Raw genomic sequence first — 9,985 nt, 5'->3', positions numbered from 1 at the left:
ATGGAGTGTCCTAGTTTAGGGCAAATTTGGGGAAAACCCTCTGAAAGGAGCCTCCAGGAAATAAACCCCCACGGCCCCTCACCACCCACCTGGTTCAGGGAAAAATTTCCTCTGAGAGAGAAGTGGAAAAGAACCTGTTTATTCAACGAACAAAGCACTCCCCAGCACCAAAACAATTAACAACACCAGATGACAACAAAACTCTTTCACCACTCTGAAGAGATGAACAAATCCAGAAGGTCTTTCCTGGGAGTGGTCGCCCGGGTCTGGATGCTGGGGATTGCTCTCCAGCACTGGGGATGGCTGCTGCAGATCACAAAATGCAGGCTCCTGGTATTCCTTGGTGTTTCCCAGATCCTAGTCCAGAGCAGGTTGGATGATATTCAGAAAGAGGAAAGGAAAAAGCAACAGTCCAGGGAAAGAATTGGACTGCTTAGCTAACCTAACTAGGAAGCAAAGCAAGAAAGCAGGCAAAGCAAGCAAGCCAAGCAAGCAAGCAAGCAAAGCAAAGCCAGCCAGCCAGCCCTAGCCTTTTCTAGACAGCAGACCATGGGGGGAGGTGAACCAGATGATAACAAGGCAAAACAAACCTTCACTTTCTGAGTCAGTTCTGAAAGCACAGAACATAATATCAAACGTAAACAGAACACACGATTGGAGATAAAAACATCATAACGTCACCCTAGGACATGGAGGCACAGCAAGCTGGTAGCTCATCCAGCAGAGCAGTATCAGGAATAAACGTGGGCATACTCAAGCCACAGCTCCAAATCCTATCAGCTAGGACACTTTCTTGTAATAGTAACACACAGTCATGCATTTTTTCACTTCATTTTTCCCTTTAGATAAATTCCTGTAGCATTTCTACTGCTATCCATTGAAGTATTTTCACAGTGTTGTGTTTTTTACCCTGGTCTTAATACACAGTGTCATTCTCTGTTACACTGTAGAGCTGCATGTTATGAGAAGTCTGATTATGAGCACATCGGAACCCATTAATTTAATTTATAACTTTAATGTTCTTTGAATGCAAACTTTTATATTAAATGAATATTGTAATTGATCCACTGTGAACAAAATGCTTGAATTAAGTTCATTCCTGCTGCAAAGCCTTGCCTTGAGATTACATGCCCTGGAATGAATAGATAAGTAAAAAGGATTTAAGAACATGGTAATGAGCAGATATGTGCATGCAAAATGAGTACAAGGTAACAAATTCTGTGCAACTGAAACCTGGGATGCTGTTTCAGCTGCAAGGTAACACAGAATCTTCTTGGATTCTCTATTATGTCTTCTCCACATGAAACAGAGACATGGGAGGGGCTGGTGGGTGCGATGTTCTGGTGACCTCTTATTTGTATAACACCAGATCCTCCAGAAAAATTAAGCAAGTTGTAACCAAAGTATCTAATCAAAATGCAAATCGACTACTTATTTAAGTATTCCCATAGTATCAGACCTACAGAATTGTGAGGTTGCCTATTAGCCTACCAACATTAACATTTCAGAGGTAATTGTCCTCAAAATGAAGGTCTGCTCAACCTAAAAATTCACAGGCAATCCCATGCTGATAAAGGGACTTTCTGTTTCCCTGTCCCTAAGAACCCAGAAACGTAGAATGAAATTAAATAGCTTTATCAACTAGTGACTTTTGCAGCTCCTCCTATGAATTGCATCCATCTCTGCAGCAATGAATGTGAAATAACATTCAACCACTACTTTGGTCACCCCCTATTTTCCCTTCTAAAATTATTCTTTCTGTCCCTCTTCACAGCCCATAAAAACTGAGCTTTGTGAACTAAGCCTAATTTTTTCCAAAGCAATTGCAAAGTTCTTTTTAAGGTATCATTGGAAGGAAAGAAGACACAAACAACAACAACAAAAAAAACGACAAACAAAAAACCTCAAAACACCCTAGTCCTAAAAAAGCCCAAAAAATAAAATAAAGTAAAATAAAATAAAAATCACTAAAGAGTGCTTATGAGATATGAACTGAGTTTGAAATTAGAAGCTCTTAGGAGACATTCCATTTTAGCTCTGTGAGACTTCCCATGGTGGAGCTTTAGATTAAAGCCTTTGATGAAGCTGAGGTGTAGAACACAAAAAATGCAGGTCTATTATTGTTGTTTTGTTGAATTACCATTAATTCCATCTGATAGAAAAAAAGCAAAAAACACTGGATTAACAGTAGGTAAAAGAGGCTGATGCAATTTAGGCACTAATTTGCACAGTATAGAAGCTCCACACCCACCATATTTTCTGGTCCCAGCTCTCTAATAGCTGTGATCTCCCTGGCTCCTCCAGCAACCTCGTCTATGCTGGGAAGTATTAAAGCTCTTAAAGTTGGTAATGGCTGCTACATGACCAGTAATGGTTTTCATTTCCACTATTGCTTCTTTAAGACAGAAAAAAAAAAAAGTAAACAAAGCAGTTACTTTTTACTTTATTAAAGTACTTGTGCATTTCCAACACTGTGGTTATCAATGCTCCTCCAATCAAGCATAGGCTCTGGAGGAAACAAACTTTATTTGAAACAAATCTAACTTATTAAATGTCTTTAGTCTAATCTTGAAATATCACAACTTTATAAACTGTGAACATATAAGACCTCCTTACCTCTCAATTCTGGAACAAAAAATTTAGAAAGCCAAAGATTGCAACAAACAACAGGGTGTGTTTTTTTGTTGGAAACTGGAAAGAGAAGATAGGTAGGTGTCCGAGACTGAGAGGCAAGATGTTTTCTTACTGCCACCTGTGTAGCAGTTGCCTCTGGGCAGTTTTCCTTATCTCCTGTTAATAGGCCCATCTATCTTGCCACGTGGCTCAGAGATAACTCCCTCCAGGAGCCATTTTCTGTTTAACAGACAGTCAAGGACCCAGCTCATGACTCAGAATGACATCAGCCCATGGTGAGAGGCTCTGCCCAGGGGGCAGTAGCTAAGCATTCCCACCTAGATACGTACTGGGATTTTTTAGACAGAGAGGCTAAAAATCCCCACAGGTTTCCAAGAGGACACAGCTGGGGTTTTCCACTGGACCAACTACACCTTTTCTACAGGACCACTGCACAAACAGAAACCACATCTGCCACTCCAGGAGGACTGCAGCCACTCCAATTTAGATTGCTACCAACAAAATGGCCAAAGAGTTGTCAGGTTGTATTCTGACTTTGTCAGTGGTCTTCCTTTTGTATCATTGCATATATTTTGTATCTTTTCCCTTTTCCCAATAAATTGCATTTCTGACTCAGAGTCTCTCACTGATTTTGTTTTCAAACCAGAACAATAGATAACATGCCTGGAAAATGTTCAAGCTTTTCTAAGACTGTACAGCATCTGGCTGATATTGAGTTATCTTCATAGCAACTCTTGTAGAGCTGTGGGTTGGATTTGAGCTTAAATCAGTATTGCTAATATATCAGCAATGGAGAGAAGCAGGGAGACTGAGAGGTGGTCAGAATCCGTCTCTATTGTGGACTACATATGCCTATATACTATTCTAGGAAGGCTAGTAATTTTTCACTACAATGATTGTGTTAACTGTCACATAAACAAACTTATATATTTTGCAGCATTTCTTGCTTGCAGAAACCTTGATTCAATCTTCTTGTTGCTAGTCTTGATTCAATCTTCAGTTCTGTTCTTGCCAAGGCATCCTGATTAGCAAATAGTTTATGCTAATCAGGTTCAAAGCACATCAGTAATGCACCAATATTTTGACTACAGTTAAACATCATTTGCACAGCATCAGTGGTTTCTCCTTTCATGTCATGCACCCCCATCCCTCCAAAGAGAGTAAGCTCTGTGTCAGAAAAATGTTGATAGTTGTCTGAGACAGCTGTCCCAAATTTTTCCAAGGGAAATACCATAGCATATAACATCATAGTTAGCATTAAAACTGGGCTAGAGGAAGAAAGATGGTTCCTTGGTTTCCAAAGTGGTCATTATGTGCAGATTGTCTGGGCATCAGTATGCTCATGGGAGATGTCAAATGATTAGATTGCATTGTGTAGCTTTTTTTTTCTCTCCTTCGCCTATTGAACTTTCTGTATCTTGATCCATGAGTTTATTAGTTTCAGTCCTTCTGTTCTCTCCCTGTCCTACTTAGTTGGGCTAGGGTGAAGCTGCAGGCGGAGGGAAGACAAGCACAATCAGTATGATTGATAAGCAAGCTTCATTTATTCAAAAATCCTGTCAGTTTATATAGGGTTTGCTACAAGCAAAGTCAGCAACAGCTCTCATTGGTCACCTTACAAAGGTCTCTGTTCTGTTTAGCCTACGTGCATTTACAACTATAGCCAGGTTTCTTAAGCCAAGTTTCTCATCTCTAGTCACATCGACATGGTACGTACCACCTTCTCTGGGCATATCTTGTCATACAGCCTACTCTTGCACAAGCGTATCTCCAAGGATATGCTCATCCTTATTATCTCGTTCCAACCTTGTACTGTTTCCCAGGCCTAGACAGACGTTGTGCAGTTTCCCAGGCCTAGACACAGAGCCTATTTCCCAAGCTCTGTTCCCAGGCCAGACACAGCCTGATTCTGATTCTGGGGTCTTAGAGGTATCAATGAAGAACAGTTCCATTGATCCATGACCCCCTCTCCTGCAACCATTCTCCAACACTAGGGTAGGGAAAAAAAAGTTTCTGTGAGTGCTTTGCTGCTGGCTGCAGCCAACTCATCACAAAAAGAATGGAAGCAGATAAAAGTAAAAGAAAAATAATTTGTTTTTTAGAAACAGTCACTTTCAGTTAAAGGGGGACAAGTTCAGAGTGGTATAGATTAAATCTTGTATAGCAGAATAGACAAATTCATCAAATGAAAATCACCACAAAAGGAAATTTGTTTGCCTGGAATTTTGGTTCAATGAGGAAAAAAAACCCAAACCCCAAACAAAACAACCTAAAACAAACATCAAAATGTCTGGTTACAATGTACTTAAGAGAAAATTATTTTGCTCTTTCCCAAAATATCTCTTGTATTTTGTGATTACCGTCTTACATTGTGAGAAGATTTAAAGTCTAAATCCAGTCCAAAAATTTAAGTGATTAAATTCTTCTAGTATGTAGGATGTAATTCTCCAAGAGTGTCTCAGAGGTCTATATCTTATTGAGACCCTTCCATACAGGAAATATCAGAGTGAAAAATGTTGTCATACTCCATTGCACAAGATTAAAGGGGAACTGAAGGATATACTGGGAAAGATTAATTTCTTGGTTGTGAATTGAAACATTATATACTGAAATACCACAATCACAGACACATACCAAAGTACATCTTCATAATAATCTTTCAAAGAGCATTCAAAATTAATTAGAAGTTCAAGCACCACCATTCCTACTGGAACATAAATGTTTTATTTCAGCTGTAACCATAAAGATAATAATCAGCACATACATTTGAAGGGAAATTACATTTCAAGATTATAGTGCTCAGAAGCCCCAGTGCCTTTACACTGCTGAAGGAAAACAAAATTTTTCTTTCACATGGCAGCCTGGATTAAAGCCATTCCTGGAAAGAAGTGCATTTTTAACTACCTCAGTGTGAGTGTCTGGCCTTAAACATGCTTCATGTTAAAGTTCTGGCACTTCAAAAGTGTTTGCTTCCAGCCTTTTGCCAAAAAGGGTTGAAACTCATCTGCTCTTTTTAAATTTTATTTCCCCAGTCATAGCCTGAAGTTTTAGGGAAGTTGAACTTCTGAAGTTGAAGCCTTCAAAGTCTACTCACAAGGAAAAAGGAACAAATTTCACATACTAGCTCACATTTTTTTACTTCAACTACTTGCTCATCCATACACATAACGATGTAATCTGCTTAATTCATGAAGGTCAGATACCAACTTGGGCAAGAAATGCCATAAGATTAACCCTTTTCGTGAGTGTGTGACTAGAGAAGAATTGTCATTGTCAGGTACTGACTTCAGTGTTGCTGTAGTCACTTGGAGAAGTTCAGGGTGTCCCCTCAGTTAATCTGACCAGTAAAACACTCAGTGTTGTAATATATTAGGCTTCAGTGAAAGAAATTCTGAAAAATAACTTATACACTTACCTTAGAATGACATTTTTAAGATTACAGTTTTTAATACTTGTCAGATTTCCAGCTCTCTTGAGTACAAGGAAAATTAATGTGATAGGATATTGCATAGGGAAAGGTTTATTTATGGAGTTGTGTGTTACCAGATTTCTAAGAAGAGTGAAGACACGATTTATGTTTAGAGTGGAGGTTGAGCTACCCCCCAGTCTAGGCCTCAGATGTAGGCCTCAGTGAGGTCTTAGAAGCATCTGACGCAGTAAAAAAGCAGTTGTGGAGCAGTTAGAAATTATTTTAAGGTAACCACAGTGTTGATAGGTTTTCTGAGTGTGAATTGGTATAAGTCTGTTCTGTAAAACTCTAGCTACCTTAAGACAAAGGCAAACAATGTTTGCTGACCAATGATAGTGTACTCACTATTTGTAAACTATATTGAAGTATATATAAACTACCATCTTATAAACAATAAACAGAGAACATAACTTTAATCATATTAACTCAACCTACGCTTTGTCCAGTCCAGCTTCCCTCATACTATAAAAAGTCCCAAGCTTCTTCTGGCACCTGAACAAGGGCTTAGAAGACTCCAATGAGTTCCTGAATCGTCCTTATGACAGCAGGAGACATTCTCCAAATTATGTGAAAAGAAGACATGAAAGGAAGAGTCTGATCCCAAATCGCTGTTATAGTGACGGGGATCAGGGTTCCAGAGCATCGAAGATTCCAGACTCCAAATCGTTCTGGTTATGACATGGAGACGGGTTTCCAGATCGCTTGTTTTGCGATGGGAAACGCAAGAGCACAACACAAAAGACTCTGCATTTCACACATTGCCTGCACGGCATGGGTGGACGAACTAGAACAGGGGGCTCGAGCGAGTGCCGCTACCAGCTTGAGTGAAAGCTAGGAGCGCCTCGCATTAGTTGGAAAGGTAAGCTGCATGCAAAGAGAGAGAAAGGGAACATAGCGTCTGAGAAAGAGCACTGCGGCTCCTTTTAAATATCCTCTCCAAGAGAGGGAAAACGGTAAAAGAGTCCGATTTAGAGCAGTTGACTCTCTGGGCAAAAGATAAAGTTACAGAAGCCCTCACTCATCTTTAACAGAACCGGGTGGCAAGAACCAAGGCAGCGGGCTGTGGCAGCGAGTACCAGCCGGCTGCCTGGGCGGAGCATGGTGGCAGCGGGTGCAGAGCCAGGCGGCACGGGGCCGGCCGGTGCCGAGCCTGAGGCGGGCCTGGGCTGGCGCGAACGTCGGCCAAGAGACAGAAAACTACTTGCTCCAAAGCAACGACGCAAGGGGAGAGAAGAGCGTTCCCGGGGGAGTGGCCGCGCTGGAGCCGGGGCAGGCGGGGCGTTGCCACGGCGGGGGCGTCTCTTCTCACATCCCCATGGTGACGCAGCAAGGACGGGAGCGAGATGGCGCCGCCCCCTCATCTCCCTAGAAACACAGCAGCAGCAGTGGCGTGTGCCCGCGCGGAAGGAGTGGCCCTGCGTCACCCAAAAATGGTGGCGGAACACTCCGCACAGGGCGGGGGTCGAACTGGACGTGGCTGCGGCTGCGAGACAGCAGAGATCCACGTGACGGGGGGCGAGTTTAAACACGGCCGCGGCAGCGGGATGGCGGAGACATCTGCATGGCACCAACCAGTCCTGGTTTCCATGGTAGCGACAATGCCAAGGGCAGCAGCGCCACCGATGGCGAGATTGCAACATTACAGCAAAAATTTCAACAGTATTTTTCTGATTTCTTACAAGAGAAAGAAAACACAACAGAAGATGCAGCAGTACCGAGTCATTGTCCAAAATGCAAAGAAGGGGAAACACTATGCAAATCAATGTTATTTCAAATACGATAGGGGTGGAAACTACAGTGTAAAGATAAATGTATTAGTAATGATTTAACTACCAGGGATGTCTCTAAAATCAGAGCATTTGAGAAATGTCAGTCAAATAGATTGTTAGTATTGAGTTTGTAATTTTTGTTTTTAGATTTTTATAGATAATTACATAAATAGTGATGATTGTTAAGTTTTTATAGATAACATTGAGATAAATAGTGACTGTTATTAATGTTATATACATGCTCTAAAAAGATTGTCTTAAACTATTTCAAACATTTTTTGTTGATAGGTAGATCATGTAGTGTGAGTTCTCTAATTTTTGTAGTGAGAATTATTGTTAAAGTACTGAGATATTGAGGTATTAAAGAATTCTTGTAGTATTTGCGGTCAATTTTCATGTTCTTTATTGTCTCCTTATGTGATTGTTTATAAGATGTGTTTCTTCAGAATCCTGTGGTTTTGATTTTTTAACTACTCATATATTTTCTTTATCCAATCTTTTATGCATCTGCAGTTCATCTTCCTTTGCACTTTCATTGTCCAGATATTAGTTCAAGATTTCAGATTTCAAATTTTCAGATTTCTGGAGAAAGAGTTTGTTGTATTTAGAGAATCTCTGTTTTAAAGAAAATGTTAAAAATATTCAATTATATAATGATTTAATAAGTCGTTAATCATAAGGTTTCTAACTTATAACTGTTATTTCTAAGACTTTTGTTTTATAATGGGGTAAGTGATATCCTCCAATTAGAGTTCGGGCTCTGGCCAAGCTCTATCTCTACTTGGATAAAGTAACTAACCCAAATATTTTCTGCACCAAAAAGTATTCAAGTCCTTTTAGCTTAGCAATTTAACCATATAAGACAGCTGAGTCTCAAAGAGAGTTTTAGAAGAGCATGATCTGGACATGTTTTCTCCAAATCTCTATTGTTTTAAGGTTTGTCGGCTGTCACAGAATCTAGGATGACAATTCAGTGTTGTAGTATTTGATAATTGTGTGATTTTATATGTGATATTAATTGTGTATTATCCGATTGATTTTTATTTGTTGTTAGTTTTTTTACTACATGCAGGGATACTGTGCTCCAGGACGGTTTGGGTGAATGGAGACAAGAGATCTCTGAAGGCTGCTCTTAGAATATATGGTTTATTATAGAGGGTGAAAGGTCTTGCTTGGAGCTGCCAGACGCAGCACGTGGCAAGGCCTGAGGGGATGGGGGAGGGGAGAGACAAGGGGATGCTCCAGGAGAGGGTGGAAGTTCCAAGAGAGGGGGAGTTCCAAGAGGGCATCTGGCCCTTCAGAGACCCCTTATCAGGGGGCTTTAAGGTGGGCTGGAATAAGACTTAGGCCAATGGGGTCACAGACACTTGATGTTTCAGGGGAGGGTTACAGGTGTGGGATGAACCATACATTTTGGGGGTGAGATAGGACAGTCCATTTGACTTTTGCACCTATCTGTAGGTAAGGGCATTGTCTAACCAGTAGCGAGGATTGTATTCATCCTCCCTAACAACTACATACATTGTTCTATTCTTGTTTTCTCATGTTTATAACAAAAATGTTGTTATCTCCATTTCTTCATGCAATTTTAGAGAACAAAATTAAGAAAGAACCCTCCAGTCCTTGTGGGGGTGTTAAGTTTATTTGTGTTTTTACAAGTACAGAGTCTAGATAGATTTCAATAAAGAATGTACAACTTTCTCAACTGCAAGAAAACACTGATCTCTCCACAAGTGGAGCAGAAGATACACAGATGTAGATTGTGCAAAGATTTGTGTTTTGCACACAGAAGATTGTAGACTTTGGGTTTTTTCATAGATGTGAGGAATAGTGATGTTATAGAATTTAGTTACTGGGTTTTTAGATTATTTAAGTAAAGCTTGTAATTCTTCTGTTCAATTTGCTGTTGTTTTTTAATGGCAAAAGAAAAAGAGGGAAAATAAGTTAGATAATCATAAGCATAACATTAAGTTTATCATAAGTTATAGTTTGTATTTAGTATTTAGTTTGTTCCTTTCATGTTAAACAGAACAATCAAAAACATGAGAAATATGTAGTGAAGCAGTGTTTCTATTAAGGAGTGTTTTAGTAACTAAGGTATTTAGAATGCTTG

General features: G+C 40.1%; 1 long non-coding RNA gene across 1 annotated transcript; it reads left to right on the top strand.

Annotated features, from left to right (window-relative positions):
- The first annotated feature begins 6,678 nt into the window (after window positions 1-6,678).
- Window positions 6,679-8,262, top strand: LOC140682345 (uncharacterized). Its single transcript, XR_012053966.1, has 2 exons — window positions 6,679-6,962; window positions 7,135-8,262. It is a non-coding gene; the product is annotated as an uncharacterized lncRNA (long non-coding RNA).
- The last annotated feature ends 1,723 nt before the right edge of the window (window positions 8,263-9,985 follow it).

Source organism: Taeniopygia guttata, chromosome 2 (genome assembly GCF_048771995.1).
Source record: "Taeniopygia guttata chromosome 2, bTaeGut7.mat, whole genome shotgun sequence".
Lineage (NCBI taxonomy): Eukaryota > Metazoa > Chordata > Aves > Passeriformes > Estrildidae > Taeniopygia > Taeniopygia guttata.
This window is presented reverse-complemented; position numbering and strand designations above follow the sequence as displayed.